Raw genomic sequence first — 5,000 nt, 5'->3', positions numbered from 1 at the left:
CAGCTGGGGGAAATTAAGCGGAAGCAGCCAAGCGTTGGGCAAAACCAAGCGGATACGGCCAAGAGTCGGTGGAAAATGGCCCGAAAACAGTCCAGCGGCAAGCGGAAACGGCTAACGTTGGGACAAAGTGACCCGAAAACAGTTCAGCTGGGGAAAATTAAGCGGATGCAGCCAAGCGTTGGGGAAAACTAAGCGGATCCGGCCCAGAGTCGGTGGAAATTGGCCCGAAAACAGTCCAGCGGCAAGCGGAAGCGGCTAACGTTGGGCAAAAGTGACCCGAAAACAGTTCAGCGGGGGAAAACTAAGCGGATGCGGCCACGCGTTGGGGAAAACTAAGCGGATACGGCCAAGTGTTGGGGAAAAATGGCCCGAAAACAGCCCAGCGGCAAGCGGAAGCGGCTAACGTTGGGGAAAAGTGACCCGAAAACAGTTAAGCGGGGGAAAACTAAGCGGATGCGGCCAAGTGTCGGTGGAAATTGGCCCGAAAACAGCCCAGCGGCAAGCGGAAGCGGCTAACGTTGGGCAAAAGTGACCCGAAAACAGTTCAGCGGGGGAAAACTAAGCGGATGCGGCCACGCGTTGGGGAAAACTAAGCGGATACGGCCAAGAGTCGGTGGAAATTGGCCCGAAAACAGTCCAGCGGCAAGCGGAAGCGGCTAACGTTGGGCAAAACTGACCCGAAAACAGTTCAGCGGGGTAAAATTTTTGAAATTTTTTTGAAATTTTTTTGAATTTTTGAAATTTTTGAAGTTTTTTTGGGTTTTTGGACTTTTTTTGAATTTTTGAATTTTTTGAATTTTTTTGAATTTTTTTGAATTTTTTGAATTTTTTTTGAATTTTTGAAATTTTTTTTTTTTTTTTGAATTTATTTGATTTTATAAATTTTTTGTGATTTTTTGAGATTTTTTTGAATATTTAACATGGGTGATTTTGACTTGGGGGATTTTCAGGGGGTGGTAACCCTGGGCGTGGCTAGAGCCTCAAAATGCATATTCCCCTATAGGGGGGCAAGGTTTTCAAAAATGGGTGCCCCCTCATGTACACGCGCGTGGGTGTACATGGCCCCGTCGGTGCCAGCGTGGGTGGAAAATGGCCCGAAAACAGCCCAGCGGCAAGCGGAAGCGGCTAACGTTGGGCAAAACTGACCCGAAAGCAGTATAGCTTGGAAAATTAAGCGGATGCAGCCAATTGTTGGCGAAAACTAAGCGGATACGGCCAAGTGTCGGTGAAAAATGGCCCGAAAACAGTCCAGCGGCAAGCGGAAACGGCTAACGTAGGGCAAAAGTGACCCGAAAACAGTTCAGCTGGGGGAAATTAAGCGGAAGCAGCCAAGCGTTGGGCAAAACCAAGCGGATACGGCCAAGAGTCGGTGGAAAATGGCCCGAAAACAGTCCAGCGGCAACCGGAAACGGCTAACGTTGGGACAAAGTGACCCGAAAACAGTTCAGCTGGGGAAAATTAAGCGGATGCAGCCAAGCGTTGGGGAAAACTAAGCGGATCCGGCCCAGAGTCGGTGGAAATTGGCCCGAAAACAGTCCAGCGGCAAGCGGAAGCGGCTAACGTTGGGCAAAAGTGACCCGAAAACAGTTCAGCGGGGGAAAACTAAGCGGATGCGGCCACGCGTTGGGGAAAACTAAGCGGATACGGCCAAGTGTCGGTGGAAATTGGCCCGAAAACAGCCCAGCGGCAAGCGGAAGCGGCTAACGTTGGGCAAAAGTGACCCGAAAACAGTTAAGCGGGGGAAAACTAAGCGGATGCGGCCACGCGTTGGGGAAAACTAAGCGGATACGGCCAAGTGTTGGGGAAAAATGGCCCGAAAACAGCCCAGCGGCAAGCGGAAGCGGCTAACGTTGGGGAAAAGTGACCCGAAAACAGTTAAGCGGGGGAAAACTAAGCGGATGCGGCCACGCGTTGGGGAAAACTAAGCGGATGCGGCCAAGTGTCGGTGGAAATTGGCCCGAAAACAGCCCAGCGGCAAGCGGAAGCGGCTAACGTTGGGCAAAAGTGACCCGAAAACAGTTCAGCGGGGGAAAACTAAGCGGATGCGGCCACGCGTTGGGGAAAACTAAGCGGATACGGCCAAGAGTCGGTGGAAATTGGCCCGAAAACAGCCCAGCGGCAAGCGGAAGCGGCTAACGTTGGGCAAAACTGACCCGAAAACAGTTCAGCGGGGGAAAACTAAGCGGATGCGGCCACGCGTTGGGGAAAACTAAGCGGATGCGGCCAAGAGTCGGTGGAAATTGGCCCGAAAACAGCCCAGCGGCAAGCGGAAGCGGCTAACGTTGGGCAAAACTGACCCGAAAACAGTTCAGCGGGGGAAAACTAAGCGGATGCGGCCACGCGTTGGGGAAAACTAAGCGGATACGGCTAAGAGTCGGGGAAAAATGGCCCGAAAACAGCCCAGCGGCAAGCGGAAGCGGCTAACGTTGGGCAAAAGTGACCCGAAAACAGTTCAGCTGGGGGAAATTAAGCGGAAGCAGCCAAGCGTTGGGCAAAACCAAGCGGATACGGCCAAGAGTCGGTGGAAAATGGCCCGAAAACAGTCCAGCGGCAACCGGAAACGGCTAACGTTGGGACAAAGTGACCCGAAAACAGTTCAGCTGGGGAAAATTAAGCGGATGCAGCCAAGCGTTGGGGAAAACTAAGCGGATCCGGCCCAGAGTCGGTGGAAATTGGCCCGAAAACAGTCCAGCGGCAAGCGGAAGCGGCTAACGTTGGGCAAAAGTGACCCGAAAACAGTTCAGCGGGGGAAAACTAAGCGGATGCGGCCACGCGTTGGGGAAAACTAAGCGGATACGGCCAAGTGTCGGTGGAAATTGGCCCGAAAACAGCCCAGCGGCAAGCGGAAGCGGCTAACGTTGGGCAAAAGTGACCCGAAAACAGTTAAGCGGGGGAAAACTAAGCGGATGCGGCCACGCGTTGGGGAAAACTAAGCGGATACGGCCAAGTGTTGGGGAAAAATGGCCCGAAAACAGCCCAGCGGCAAGCGGAAGCGGCTAACGTTGGGGAAAAGTGACCCGAAAACAGTTAAGCGGGGGAAAACTAAGCGGATGCGGCCACGCGTTGGGGAAAACTAAGCGGATGCGGCCAAGTGTCGGTGGAAATTGGCCCGAAAACAGCCCAGCGGCAAGCGGAAGCGGCTAACGTTGGGCAAAAGTGACCCGAAAACAGTTCAGCGGGGGAAAACTAAGCGGATGCGGCCACGCGTTGGGGAAAACTAAGCGGATACGGCCAAGAGTCGGTGGAAATTGGCCCGAAAACAGCCCAGCGGCAAGCGGAAGCGGCTAACGTTGGGCAAAACTGACCCGAAAACAGTTCAGCGGGGGAAAACTAAGCGGATGCGGCCACGCGTTGGGGAAAACTAAGCGGATGCGGCCAAGAGTCGGTGGAAATTGGCCCGAAAACAGCCCAGCGGCAAGCGGAAGCGGCTAACGTTGGGCAAAACTGACCCGAAAACAGTTCAGCGGGGGAAAACTAAGCGGATGCGGCCACGCGTTGGGGAAAACTAAGCGGATACGGCTAAGAGTCGGGGAAAAATGGCCCGAAAACAGCCCAGCGGCAAGCGGAAGCGGCTAACGTTGGGCAAAAGTGACCCGAAAACAGTTCAGCTGGGGGAAATTAAGCGGAAGCAGCCAAGCGTTGGGCAAAACCAAGCGGATACGGCCAAGAGTCGGTGGAAAATGGCCCGAAAACAGTCCAGCGGCAACCGGAAACGGCTAACGTTGGGACAAAGTGACCCGAAAACAGTTCAGCTGGGGAAAATTAAGCGGATGCAGCCAAGCGTTGGGGAAAACTAAGCGGATCCGGCCCAGAGTCGGTGGAAATTGGCCCGAAAACAGTCCAGCGGCAAGCGGAAGCGGCTAACGTTGGGCAAAAGTGACCCGAAAACAGTTCAGCGGGGGAAAACTAAGCGGATGCGGCCACGCGTTGGGGAAAACTAAGCGGATACGGCCAAGTGTCGGTGGAAATTGGCCCGAAAACAGCCCAGCGGCAAGCGGAAGCGGCTAACGTTGGGCAAAAGTGACCCGAAAACAGTTAAGCGGGGGAAAACTAAGCGGATGCGGCCACGCGTTGGGGAAAACTAAGCGGATACGGCCAAGTGTTGGGGAAAAATGGCCCGAAAACAGCCCAGCGGCAAGCGGAAGCGGCTAACGTTGGGGAAAAGTGACCCGAAAACAGTTAAGCGGGGGAAAACTAAGCGGATGCGGCCACGCGTTGGGGAAAACTAAGCGGATGCGGCCAAGTGTCGGTGGAAATTGGCCCGAAAACAGCCCAGCGGCAAGCGGAAGCGGCTAACGTTGGGCAAAAGTGACCCGAAAACAGTTCAGCGGGGGAAAACTAAGCGGATGCGGCCACGCGTTGGGGAAAACTAAGCGGATACGGCCAAGAGTCGGTGGAAATTGGCCCGAAAACAGCCCAGCGGCAAGCGGAAGCGGCTAACGTTGGGCAAAACTGACCCGAAAACAGTTCAGCGGGGGAAAACTAAGCGGATGCGGCCACGCGTTGGGGAAAACTAAGCGGATGCGGCCAAGAGTCGGTGGAAATTGGCCCGAAAACAGCCCAGCGGCAAGCGGAAGCGGCTAACGTTGGGCAAAACTGACCCGAAAACAGTTCAGCGGGGGAAAACTAAGCGGATGCGGCCACGCGTTGGGGAAAACTAAGCGGATACGGCTAAGAGTCGGGGAAAAATGGCCCGAAAACAGCCCAGCGGCAAGCGGAAGCGGCTAACGTTGGGCAAAAGTGACCCGAAAACAGTTCAGCGGGGGAAAACTAAGCGGATGCGGCCACGCGTTGGGGAAAACTAAGCGGATACGGCCAAGGGTCGGTGAAAAAGGGCCCGAAAACAGTCCAGCGGCAAGCGGAAGCCGCTAACGTTGGGCAAAAGTGACCCGAAAACAGTCCAGCGGGGGAAAACTAAGCGGATGCGGCCAAGCGTTGGGGAAAACTAAGCGGATACGGCCAAGCGTCGGTGAAAAAGGCCCGAAAACAGTCCAGCGGCA

Source organism: Carex rostrata, chromosome 10 (assembly GCF_964058835.1).
Source record: "Carex rostrata chromosome 10, lpCarRost1.2, whole genome shotgun sequence".
Lineage (NCBI taxonomy): Eukaryota > Viridiplantae > Streptophyta > Magnoliopsida > Poales > Cyperaceae > Carex > Carex rostrata.
Note: the sequence above shows the minus strand (reverse complement) of the source record.